Source organism: Notothenia coriiceps, unplaced genomic scaffold (assembly GCF_000735185.1).
Source record: "Notothenia coriiceps isolate Sejong01 unplaced genomic scaffold, NC01 NC01_scaffold00001172, whole genome shotgun sequence".
NCBI classification, from domain to species: Eukaryota; Metazoa; Chordata; class Actinopteri; order Perciformes; family Nototheniidae; genus Notothenia; species Notothenia coriiceps.
This window is the reverse complement of record NW_011333873.1, coordinates 834-14,987: the sequence shown is the minus strand read 5'-3', so window position 1 is coordinate 14,987 and position 14,154 is coordinate 834. Positions and strand designations below refer to the sequence as shown.

General features: G+C 38.8%; 1 long non-coding RNA gene across 1 annotated transcript; it reads right to left on the bottom strand.

Annotated features, from left to right (window-relative positions):
• Positions 1 to 9,191: 9,191 nt before the first annotated feature.
• LOC104959544 (uncharacterized) lies at positions 9,192 to 12,636 on the bottom strand. The gene is made up of 2 exons (XR_799880.1): positions 12,551 to 12,636; positions 9,192 to 12,191 (listed from the first exon to the last, which is right to left on the bottom strand). It is a non-coding gene; the product is annotated as an uncharacterized lncRNA (long non-coding RNA).
• Between the last annotated feature and the right edge of the window lie 1,518 nt (positions 12,637 to 14,154).

Sequence of the window (14,154 nt, the reverse complement as noted above, 5' to 3'; positions counted from 1 at the left end):
TTTCCTATGGGATCTTGTGGGAACCTTTGATTCTTATCACCTGTTGCTGTCAGGAATACATTCACTGTAGACCACACAGACAACATCACAAGTGACACATCTCAGGAAGATTATTTTACGCAGCAAGATCTGATACCTGTCAGTATAATAATAATAATAATAATAATAATAATAATAATAATAATAATAATAATACATTATATTTGTATAGGCCTTTATTTTCAAGGGCTCAAAATCGCTTTACAATAAGGGAAGGTTAGGGTGGGGGGTATAGGACTATCAAACTTGAACATGGGGGGGTGGGCTATGAGTAGACAAGAGGAGAAGAGATGAGTTTTGAAAAGGGACTGGAATACTGTGAGGGTCTCAAAATAGCGGAGATCTTTGCATCAATATGTTCAAAACGTTTGTTTTTCAAAATGTAAAGAAAATGTCTAAAATTATAAATAGTGAAAAATTAAATATAAAATATTTCTAGTGTGAACCAAAATATAATACTAAATATTATACAAGTGATTTTTCTCAACCAAAATGACACAAATGTATTATTCTAATACGGGTCCTTTTTGACCCACTTATGGAAGAGTGTATGGTCCAGTCACTCGTGCATCTAAGGGTTAATAAACCAAAAAACTGATCTGCGATAGTAAGTTGATGTTTGACAATTTTGCAAAATTCAAGATTTGTGCGAAAAAGTCTGTCTTTACAGGCCTTTTATGTGTTTTTGGATTGTTGACAAATGATATAGTTATTGTATTTAAAGGCTGTTATCGTAGTATTAAAGGAGTCCATGAACTGAACCACATTGAAATGAAGGTATTTTGATTATATCACATATTAAACTCTCTGCGCCCTCTGACCTCTTCACTTCTTGTTAATTGCTAAATTTGCTGATCTGTTTTCTGCTTTCCCCTCTCCTGCCGCTGTCAGTCTAGATCACGGCGTTGGCTAAGTGACTAAAATGCAAATGTAATCACTTCCACAGATTTTTCCACGCCAGTCAGTGTGAGGAGAAGCAGCCGCAGTGCAGCAACACAAACTACAACCTAGACGCTAATAAACAAAGTTGGAAATATTTAAAATTAGCACTCCTCGTTCCCTTTGAATTAAAGCTGTTTCTTCACACTTCAGTTAGAAAGGAAAGACGAGGATGTTTCAACAGGCCCTACAGTATTATGCTTTTTGAGTTTTTTGCTGTAGAGCGTTATATAGGTTTGTGAGCACTGAGCATGTAAATGGTCTCTAAAGGCTAAAATCCCAAAGCATCTCTCCCACACACTCCTCACCTCTTTTTACTCCTTTGTTTCCTTCCGTAACATAATGACATCACTATGTAACAATTGCGCTTCTATTGGCTAGCGCTCCAACACATAGTCAACTAAGGGGCGGGACATTTGTAAGCGGTTGACCAATCACAACAGAGCTGGACAGCTAACCAATCACATGTTCTGATTACAACAAGCTGTTTTTTCCAGATAACAAATAAAAACAGTTTTTTGTAAAGATGTCGACCTTAAAGTCCAAATCATATTCTTCGATAGCAGTTCAGTTTGGAAAAGTCTTTCTTTGACTTCTTCTGTCAAAAAGATGAGATAGGTTGGGCTCTTATTGGGCGTGGTTCCTACTAAAAATATATTACTATGGTCATGGGGTTGCTTGGGTGAAAAACCACAGAATATATTTTGTGTTTATATAACAGCACTTCAGTTTTCTAAGCCAAAATATTACCATAATGGTCAAAACAAAACCACATGCAGAACATCAAACTGCAGTATCAGCTGTGAGACTGCAGGCAGATATGAGATGTGATCGTTTGGCACAAAACACAAAACTAACACTCCTATGTTACAAACACAGTCACACACAGTCACAGTCACAAACACACACACACACACACACACACACACACACACACACACACACACACACACACACACACACACACACAGCAGCTGACTGTCCAAACACTGCTGCTGCTCCTATGAGTCATTGGCTATTTAGTGTAGATGAATACACTAGGTGTGTGTGTGTGTGTGTGTGTGTGTGTGTGTGTGTGTGTGTGTGTGTGTGTGTGTGTGTGTGTGTGTTTTGGATGAATGAGTGACCTCGCTGAAGCATCTCCTCCTCCACTCGCTCTTATATGATCTTATAAACAGAGAAAATACCTTCTGTTGCTTTTCCTGAATATTATTTCAAAGTGTAAAAAAAAGCAATAACTTGAGGAGATATTTTGAGAAAAAGTTCACATAAAGTCAAACATTTTTGCATGAACAAAAGTATTATTAGAGAGAAAAATATTTAAAGAAAAAGAAGAAGTCATGTATGAGGAAAAAGAGCTCAGTATTTTCTTTCTGCATGATGGATCTAATTTAGCCAATTCAAAAAGCTTATCATATCCATTTCACATAATTGAATGTACACATGGTGTGATGTCATTGTGTTTACGACCCCTTTATATCATGGACTGCTGCAAAACCAAAGCAAGGAGTTAAAAGTGGCTAAAAAGCTCCATAAAACTGAACAGGTGACTCTCTGTGGGTTCAACACTATGACAGATACCTTTATATAACTCTCCATTATATAATTACCAGATCATCCCAGAGTTAAGGTTGAGGGTGTTTTTGAACTCACCTGACTCTTCGAATAAATGTTTAATCCAGGATAAAATGTGGATGCTTGACATATTGCTTCTCTTTGTTTGCAATGTTTTCTTTGCCTTTGTTGGTCTTATTTTACAGAAAACTTCACATCGATCATTACATCCCTGTGGTGAGCTGTGGCAAGTAATGTTTAATTACATTTGTTGTTCTCTGGACTTTACAGTGTTGTTTTTCTCCTGCTCTGTTTATTAAGTTCAGACGAGGACAACAACATTTATCTCCTGGAAACAAATCTGGGTCCACTAATAGGGTCTCTGTGGTGCAGGTCTCCTTGTTTATTAGATCCAGACACCTCAGCAGTTATTACATTATATCTTATCATACACAGTGGAGTGCACTGTGGAGTAGCATCGGTTTAAAAAAAAAAAAAACTTTATATTATCCTCTGTGTGCATGCTGCCTTCAAGTCATGTGGGGAATATCAAAACTACGAGTATAAATAGAAGCCGAGCCTGTGCTGCAGCACCTCTTTTCACCCTCTGTCTGAAACCAGAGCCCAGTCTGCTCTGATTGGTTAGCTGGCCGGCTTTGTTGTGATTGGTCCACTGCTTAGAGATGTCCCGCCCCGTAGCCTATCATGTAGAATGTGTTGGAGCGCTAGCCAAAAGCAGCGCGAGTGTTACGTAGTGATGCCACCATGTTCTGTAAGTAAACAAAGGAGTCCAATGGAGGCGTTTCAGGGAGGGGGGTGAGTGTGTGGGAGAGAAACTCACAGGGATTTGAGCCTTTGCTGACCATTTACATGCACAAAAACCTATAAAACACACTACAGGGAAATACTAACTGTATTCTAATAAACTGACTATAACAGATGCAGGTGTGGCAGCAGTCTCACCTGATGATGTCGTCGTTGTGTCCCAGGTAGAACTTCTGGCTGTGCTCTCTGGTGTTGTACACCACGCCCACCCCGCCCACGAAGTACACCAGCTCCTTNGTGTGCCTTGGCAGTCTCACTGCTTCAGTCCTGCTTCAGTCCTGTTTCAGTCCTGGATCATCTGCTTCAGTCCTGCTTCAGTCCTGCTTCAGTCCTGGATCATCTGCTTCAGTCCTGCTTCAGTCCTGCTTCAGTCCTGTTTCAGTCCTGGATCATCTGCTTCAGTCCTGCTTCAAGAGCCTGCATAACACAAACAGAAGATTAACTATCAATAAAGATCCATTATCCTTCATCATGTATTATCAATAACATTTATTATCAATTCAAAGGGGGAAGAAGTACTCAAATCTTTGACTGCAGTAAAAGAAGTCATGTTGCATTCAGCAGTTGACTAAGTCAAAGCGGTATTGCAACATGGGAAACATACTTTGTTAAAGTCATGCATTCAAAGGTTTACTTAGTTAAAAGTAGTAATATGACATAATAAAAAGATACGCTGTCAAGCAAGCATGCATTCAAAAAATCTGAATCTAAATCTTAAAGGGAACGTACAGTACAATCTTGCCCCTTACAAATTAAGTGGAATAGAAGTATAACGTAGTGTAAAAATAAGTGCAATTAATTGAACATTGTAGTTTAGTACTGCCACTGAGTAGATGTAGTCAAGGTTACTGTAGCCATTGGTTTTTAAGGTTAGTGTAAAACAGGTTAATTTGTTCTATTCTTCATATTTATTTCCTTTGTTGCCATCATTTTGTCATGTGCCCAATAATTACATTTCAACTCAATTATATTCTGTCTGAAGCAATCAGAATAAGACATTTTAAATTGAACATCTTAAGGTTATTTTGTGTCCGTGATGATACATTAATCAATTCAGAGTTACATTTTAATACAATTTCACTACATAAACACTTGATTCTTGTGTGTATCTGTAATATTTTAAAGATATTTCAGTACTTACTGGTCATTTCCCATCTCTGGTCTGTAGTATATCCATAGTTTTGCATCCAGCAGCTGAATAAGATATCTCAAAATAACAGGCTCTCCATCTTCTTCCTCATCTTCCTCCTCAGGGCTGCAGCTCAGTTATAGTCCTGCAGAGACTTCCTGCTGAACCTAAAACATTTTTTATCACCTCCTGTTGTCTGAGTGCAATTTGCTTTAATATTCCTTAAGGGACTAATTATGTTTTTATTGCACCCTAGATTTTAAACAGTGGGTTTATTACAACTCCATCATGCCTTATGTTATTTAACAGCTATAATTAAGAAATGAAAGGAACTCTTTTTGTAGGGTAACTATAGTTTTCTCATTTATAATTTCTGCCACAGTCTGCAGACTTTGCATCATCTGTAGACACCATATTTACTGCTCAAAAAGGAAATAGAAAATGCAGAAAAAAAGCGAATATTCCGTGAAAAACTATAAAAAAAAACAGCACAATTGATGGATGATTGAAATTATAATCCCTCCCCACACTAATCCTGGACCTCAGCCCCAGCCAGGGTTACTACAGCCCGGGTGTGTTTTATTGTGGAGGAAAAACCCATTCACAAATCTGCAAGTGAGTAAAAAAAATCCTCCAGAGTCAGGAGCAAAAGGGTGGGTAATCTGATCCAGAATCGGAAATAAAAAAAGGGATTATTTCCTCAGTGAAGTGTTCGGGCAGTTCCGGAGACAGCCGATGGGAAAGAGGGGGTTGAGAGATAGCGACAAAAGCGAGAGTTTAATCCCCGCGGATGATCCAACTTCAGCGGGCAGAGGAGGGGAGAGAACCCGGGATCCGAGCGCTGCATTCCGGCCGGAGGATGGGAGAGGATGGTCCTGATTCCCGGCAGGAGGAGAGCATCCTCCCGCTGCAGCTGGAGCTCTCTGCAGACAGACAGACAGACAGGTGGACAGACAGGTGGACAGACAGGCTGCAGGTAGACAGGAACCCGGATTTAACCCGCCGAATAAAGACCCTCCCTGACCGCCGAGTCCCTCCACTGTGATGTTTTATCGCTCGTTTTCGGACAGACAAGCAGGAGCATCAATTTAACACACGGCTGATTGTCAGATCGCGTTTCCGGTGCAAACACTTCAAAATAAAAGCCTCTTGAATGAGAAGGGTGTAGTGCTGCACGATGAAGTACATAGGCTACTGTCTACGTTTTTTCTCATTGTTGTTTCATGTAACTACGTATAATTGCTTAGGTGCTGTGCTTAAGGTTAGTTATGAACTACTTTTACTTTGCTCTATAGTATTTATTATATTCTATAATACATTTTTTAAAATCATAATTCTGCACAATGACTAGGCCTACCTTTGATCATTTAAATATATTTTGCTTCAAACTTTAATTCACTGTTTTTAAGTAAAAGCGTTAAAGTGGACCTATCATGCTATATTATAAACATATATTGTAGGGCCATACCTATACAAAACATGTCTGTGAAGTTTTTTGCTTCAAATACCAAACAGATCACCCATTGTAGCCATGCCTCACACTCAGGGCCGTCCCTGGCCAACATGAGGCCCCACGCAAAGTTATATGATGGGGCCCTCTGTTTTGCGAGCGTCGGGGGTGGGGCCACACTAATTGCGCCGCATAAGTGCATAGGTGCGCCGCATTTTTCGGCTCAGTTGAGGCAACATCCTGTTCTAAACCACATCAAGGATTATTTCTGAAACAGTATGGAGCTCAAATGCTTTTTCTCTTGCGGGTTTATCACAAGGTGAGTTCCTTTTTTAATTTCGTGCTTTTTAAACACCTGTGCTCTCCAGTACAGGTTAGCTCTGAGTGTTAGCGAGCCTTGCTAATGTAAACAAAGACGAGATTACGTCCCAAAACACGTCAGGCATTGTTTCTGATAGCAACTCTCTGTGGGTCCGTTGCCGATATGACGTCATATCGGCAGCAAATCTGTATCCGCACGTTGTACCCCCTTTTTAAAAGATGTGGGTACGGAGGGAAAGAGAAAGGGTTTTATTTTCTGACGGTGCGTAAGTTTCCCGACACACCGGGAGCACATAGTTATGTATAAAAGACATCACAAAGTGCATTTTGCATGATAGGCCCCCTTTAACACTAATAATTTGCTGCTATATTTACGTTCTTACTTTATAATACTTCTCCCTATTTATCGTTTATTCCAGTTCAACACACTAGAAAAATGCATTTAATTTGAGCTCATAATTTATTAAATTTTATTTTGATGGTCTTATTTGTGCACTTCCGGTCGAATTGTATTGATTTGTCTCGCTCTTAATGCAGCTCGGGCTCATTAACCATGACGCACAGAGAGAAAACACCCCGCTCCGCTGGAGAGGACGCATGGCCGCAAAGCATTGTGGGACTTTGTGTTTTTCCCATTCACTATTATATGTGTTTTTATCATTGAGAAAATCCGCGAGGAAGGAAAAACTACAAATACCGGCAACAGAGGTGGAGGAGCTGTCTTTGGTGCTGAACTGGGAAACTGGGAGAGAGACAGTTTCAATATGAGTTAGGTAAACAACTTATGTTTAATGTAAATGCCAATTAGTTTATTAAAGTTAGGATTATAGTATAATTGCTAAAAGCCATAACTTTACATATATCCACTACTAAAAAATAAAACCTAAAATACCTATCACTGCTTCTTCTGTTCTTTTATCAGAGAGCGATTTGGTATTAATGGTTTTATTTTGGGATCAATTTGTTTTCCTGGTTTTTATATAAATAAAGATTACAAATATTATATTATCATAATATTGTTCCCACAGTTGAAACTATAAACACAACAGACGTCTGAGGTTTTTTCATTTACATCTTTGGTTGTGTTTGCTTTTAATGGTTGCACGATATTGAAAATCTAATAATATGCCTGTGGGGAATCTTCTGAAGCAATTGGAGTCAGGACTCAAAGAGAGACAGGAGGAGAGCTGGAGCTTTGATGGCAAACACTGACTGTTTATTTGGAGCTTCGGCCGGAGAATTCACAAGACAGGTCACGAGCCACGATCTGACACAACGGATTCCAAACCAATTCTGAGGATCTCTACCCAGACCCGTGTATTTAGCTAGTTCAGAGAGAATAATCCACATTGTGCATAACAAGATAGAAGCACAACACCTCTATCAGCTGACGCCAACAGGCAGGAACAGGGAGAAAGAACACTGAGAGCAAAGCAGCCAAGGTTACAGGTGTGCTCAGTCAGGACAGTATGAACTGATCAACTGGGTCAAAGTTATGGGCCTTGGAAAATACTTCCCCAACAAAGCCTTTCTCTGAAACTCTGCTGACTGAAGTGTAAATGGATCCCTGCAGAGGATCAGGTGATGGACCACCTGGGGGATGATTTTGCATCTTTTGTTGTTATGTTTACTTCAGGTATAATAATCACACCCAACAGAGCTGTAAACAAACCTGTAAGACTCTCAGTGGGAGGATTTAATAACAGGAAGTCCTGACTGCACAGAAACTAAACTTCATACACTAACTGAGGGGTGTTCCCGTTTGATTAATTGTTTGAAAGGGATATTTACTATGAAAAACATTCATCTTTCATGTATTTTATGTAAAAAAAATGCAGATTTTAGCCTCTTAAATTAATCTAGAATGTATAATCTTTATCACTTCCACTCATACACATAAGCTATCTGTGATCTACTGCTCTTGTTGCACCATCTTGTGGCCAAAACACAGAAGTACACCTGAAATATAACTAAGAAATAAAAACTGTACAACACTATTAACATCAAGTGACTTCATCTGACTACATTTTAATATCTGCACATGAAAATGATTTATGATGTTGTTCACACTTTGTCTCTTTGCAGTTATAATCATGGAAGTAAAAGCATTTTAATTAAAAACTCTTTGCATGAAGTTTGTAATCCTGGCAAATCCCTGCTGAGTAATTTGTTGTTTAGTTAAAGTGACGTCTGTTCTAAATAAATCACAGACACTCACTTTGATTATCTGATGTCTGCATTTAGTTTGTACTGCACCAAACATTTCTGCTACAGTCCTCCTTTCTAAGTAACTCTGGGAACATGTATTTTCCCTTTTTAACCCATAACATCCCGGACCCATTTCTACTTTTGGGAAAATTAATTTACACTAAATAGACCACATTTCTGACAAATAACGATGTATTCATCTTATTTGTTTCATATCAATTTGATCAAGAAATGTTTCCACAACAGGTTAAATGTAATAAAGGACATGTTATGTAAGCATTTTCATTCTGAAATGGCTTGAATTTTACCTTTAGCAACAACAAAAAGCTTTTGAAATGTAGTTCTGTGTGTTAGCCTGGCACATGGACATGTTGCTATGATATTATCAATAACGGCCTCCAAAATACACGCACACACACACCTCTGTATTAGCGGCTCTCAGGTAGTCAGGTGATGATGATGCGCCTGCAGGTCCTCTGACAGCCTGTGTGTGTGTGTGTGTGTGTGTGTGTGTGTGTGTGTGTGTGTGTGTGTGTGTGTGTGTGTGTGTGTGTGAGAGGGTGCATGACGTCCAACACGCCTCCAACCAGCAGTAACATTTACAACTTCAGATTTATCTCACAGCAGGCTGGGAGTGAGGGTCATAATGCATGACTTTTATTCGAAACTGTGTATTTTTACATTTACATTATATATACACACACACTAGAGAAAAAAAACACTTGGTTTCGTTTTAAAAGCATTTTAATGGCTTTTTGCACATATGTAACAGACGGGGAGAAGTCTATGGGTGCAGATCCAACTAGCAGTGACCCCTGGTCCACAATACACAGACTAAATCTCACCTAAAAAAAACCCGCCCACGCCCCATCCCCCCACCCACCCACTGTGGCATTATTGATTGTGCAATATGAAGAAATATCTATGATTACAGTGACAGAGGAATGCACACTATATTGATCATACTGCCAGAGAATGAAGCAAAAATTAAAAATAAAACGAGACAAATCACCGCGCGAAACGTTTTTACTTTCGGGTGTTTCACCAACCACCAGCATGGTGGGGAAAACAAACGCACCCACCTTTCATCACACTCTGGGGTTCTTTCCTGCTGTTTTGCTCCTACTTTTTCTGTTTGTATGGAAGTTAATTAAAGACACGATTACAAGTGAGCACAAAACAAATTCAAGATTTAATCAAGATGTTGGATTTAGATTCATTTGAAATCACCTTTTCTGATAGCAGATTTAGCAACAAGTGGATTATTCCCTTAGGAAAATACGTCCACTTTAAACTGTCGTAGATTTGGCTAACTTAGATTTACATTCAATCATCAAACCATTGATTAGAGGCATACATCCTCTCAAAGCGTTCACTTTCGAGGATTTAAACTTGATATTATGACTCATTTGAGTGTTTTTGCACGCATGTAAACAAACTAAAGCATGCAAATTGAAAGATAACATGCGACAGGAAGGCTGAAGTGTCAAAATTCTGTCCTTAAAAATAGTTTTCATGCTAACAAACCTACATGCTTTCGATCCTCAAGTGCAATTTTTTGCTGTTAATTTTGTCATTAAATAACTTCCATATAAAAGCCACCAGTTTTCACTTCCTTGGCAGCAAAGTCTGAAATCAAAATATTAAAAAGGGAGTGCTGAAGCCAACAAGCAAGCGACCATTATTCTGCAACATTACTCACTTCCAGTAAATGCTTTTTATAAAAGAACCAACTTGTCCACTTAACAGCAATGCTTAAAGTAATCTCTGTTTTTATATAATAATACATCTACGTCTCCTTACTAAATAATCCTTAGCTTACAGTAAGTGTGGAACAGAAAACACATACTGTACTGGAGGAAACAAAAACATGGAGGAAATAAATGACACAAATGTAGAAAATAAACCTTAATTAAAGTCAAACAATCTTACTGGTCTTTGTTATTTATTCTCCTTCATTCAGATTGGTTTAGTGTACATTAAGATCTTTTAGGTAAAGAAAGTTATACTAAGCTTATTACGGTTGGTAGGTCTTATTAGTAGTAAATATAGGTGGAATTAAAACACAGGTTTATTTTTTTAACAGTTTGTTATACACAAGTTATACATACAGTTCAAAGCACCGCAGGGTAACGCTCTAAATTACAGCCATTTCTTTTTCTGTCTGCAGGAAATAGACAGCACCAGAGCACAACGATGATAATTCGCTTTTCACAGGTTTATTGCACACATTTAACCAAAGGAAAAGCTCAATTACTCAGTGCACAAAATTCAATTTAGTGCACCTTTTGTTTTATACTTCAAATAGCGTTTAACTGTCAGCATGTGTTGGATATCTTTACATAATTTTGGACATTTCAGTTGAAAAAAAGAGGTGTAATTTCAGAGGTTTACCCCGCTGTGGTCTCAGCTTTCCCCACGACAGAGGGATACACGTCATCTTGCAAAGACAAGGCCTCGCAAAAACTGAGGATGGAGCCTAAAACAGGAACTACCTACAACTTCCCAAAAGAAAAAAACAAAGACGAGCTTGGAGCGTAAACACAACCCACACAAGGCAGTAGTCGACGAAAAGCCGGGAGTGATGAGAAAGCGGAGAGGAGATAGGAAACACAAATAATAGCATTAAGAATAATAAAACAGGAATATTCTGGGAACTCCTCTCAAGTGTTGTTGTTCAGCGGCAAACTCTGGTTTGTATCTTTATGACAGCAGCGTTTGCAGACCCCTTTTTGATTTTTAAATTAGGTTTCCTTCAATCCAATCTTTATGCATTTCCTTTTTTTTTTTTAATCCTGCTCCATATCTTACAAAAAGTGAACCGAGGATACAGGTGTGTGTGTGTTGTAGCTGTCGCTCTGAGCCGGACCGACGGTTGTTAGGCACAGAGTGGAGAGTTTTGGCTCGGAGCTTGCATGCTGGAGTCACGCTTTCAGAGAGGAAGAGGAGGAGGAGGAAGAGGAGGAGAGGCTGTTTGGGATTTTAGTTGACGTAGCAACTGCTGTTACTGTAACTGCTGTAGGAAGTGTTTACATCCATGAGTTACATTTTAATAAAGCATGTTTTCTTCGTCATCATTTGATGTTATTACATTCACATACCTTACATTATATTTCAATTTAATTACATTTTTGGTTAGTTATATATCTAGTTGCCAAAATCCAAATTTGTACAGATTTACAGGGAAATCTTCAACAAATATTTGACATATCGAAAATGAAGAGCGAACCCAAACTGTATATATATCTTATATATATCATATATCTAGTAAGTGTTCGGATGAACGAGTAAGCATGTTTTTCCTTATTATTTGATATTACATTAACAGACATTACACCCTTGCAATTATTATAATAGTTTTAATCAGTTGCCACGACCTAATCTCTAATATCTTCCACGAATATTTGATTGAAGGATAATGAGAAGGAACCCCAAACAGCACCAGAGGAAGGAAGAGGAGGAAAGAGAAGGAAGTAGGAAGTAGGACTTAGGAAGTAGGAGCATCTATTTCTTCTTGCTGAACAGACTGAAGCGCTTCTCCTTGTCTTTCTCTCGTTTCCCCGGGCTGGACTCTGCGGTGGTGGCGGCGGTCACCGTGGCGACGGAGGCGGGCAGCGTCTGAGCGCGTGCGGGGGGTGCGGGCGTGCTGGTGCTGCTGGGCGTGACCTCCGAACTCTCAACCGTCATGGCCGACGCGATGGCAGATATCCACGTGCTCATCTCCTCCTGGGGGAGAGAGAGGGGGGCGGTTAGGTGTGTGGATATTGTATCTGTTAATTAAATCCTGTATAGTATTTGTTATCAGTTATCACAATTCAAATTTAATTACAATATTTTACAAACTAAAAGACAAACATAATTACTTGTATTTTTCCATACGACTAAATTACAACTACCAAATAACATAAAACAAATATTCCAGTTAAAAATAAGAAAAATAATGTGAGTAACAATTAGGGTTTTACAGTAATGATGAGACTAATTTAGCCCATTTAACAATCATTATTATTGGAGAAGGAAGACATGGTTATCACCTTAAAAATAAAAATAATAACCATGAAAATACAAAACAATGTAAAACGTACCTCGTCTTTGGCTTGGAAGAGATACTCATTCCCATCAGTAATCCTGTGGAAGGTAGAAAACACATTAAAGGGGGCCTATCATGCAAAATGTCTTTTATACATAAACATGTGTCCTCGGTGCGTCAGGGAACTCACGCAGCGTCAGAAAATAAAACCCTTTCTCTTTTCCTCCGTACCCAAATCTCTAAAAACGGGGGTACAACGAGGGGATACAGATTTGCTGCCGATATGACGTCAAATCGGCGACGGACCCACAGAGAGTTGCTATCAGAAACAATGCCTGACGTGTTTTGGACGTAATCTCGTCTTTGTTTACATTAGCCTCGCTAACACTCAGAGCTAACCTGTACTGGAGAGCACATGTGTTTAAAAATGAGGAAATAAAAAAAGGAACTCACCTTGTGATAAACCCACAAGAGAAAAAGCATTTGAGCTCCATACTGTTTCAGAAATAATCCTTGGTGTGGTTTAGAACAGGATGGCGTTTTATCACAGCAGAATTTAACTTTATCTCCGGTAGAATTCTGATCAGGCATTAGCTCCGCCTCCTCTTTTTTTTTTGAAAAGTAGAAGAAGCTGGGAGTCCCAGCAGCTTCTACTGAAGCCAGTCCCCAACTCCGGGGACTTCCGGCCGGGGACTTCGGGTGGCAGTATACGCCGTGCCAGTAAACCCAAAGCAGAAGAAGAAGAAGTGACGGCTTCATTTGCCTAATCCTTCCCCAGGGACTTATGCCGGTGTGAACTAAAGAGTTCCGATGAACTAAGTACTGGGAACTAAGTACGGCAAAGTACTTGGTGTGAAAGCGCTTAATGGGTGATCTGTTTGGTATTTTAAGCAAAAAACTTCACAGACATGTTTTGTATAGGTATGGCCCTACAATATATTATATAAGACACATTAGAAGAATGCTTATAATAAACGACCAGATGTATTAACCTTACCTCTGCGAACAAGAGTTCCCTGAATAATTCAAAGTATTTTCAGGCAACTAAATCTAGACATTTACTTTGATGAAGATTAAACATGACTTTTAATATTAATTAAGTCTATTGTTGTTATCTGATCACTAATTGATATAACAATGTGTATAGGGGCAAGTAGGTATCTTGAACCGTAGTGAAACATAGCCAGTGTTATAAAATGTATCAACAATACTTCAATATACTTATTACGTATTTTACCACTTGCAATTAAGATGAAAGGACATTGCAAACACTGCACTTAATTTCGTTTGCAAACTCAACCCAAAATGCATCCAAAATCAGTACAAGTTCAATTGATTTAAGCTTTTCAAGAATTTCATAAATTCAAAGCATCAAAACTCGGAATTCAAGCAGCTATGGGTGGGATGCTAAAATGATGTATTTTACTGCTCTTTTGGACTGATAGCTCATATATACACTTATATTGTAACTCTTATTTTTTACTGATTTATTTAACCGCATTGCGAAAGGTTTGTACTTAGCTTAATATTGTCTTTTTGTTCCAGATTTGTCCATGCAGCTGAATCTCTTCATGTTTGAGTATAACGGTCGCAGCGGCTACAGACTGAAGCCGGAGTTCATGAGACGACCGGACAAACACTTCGACCCTTTTGCAGAAA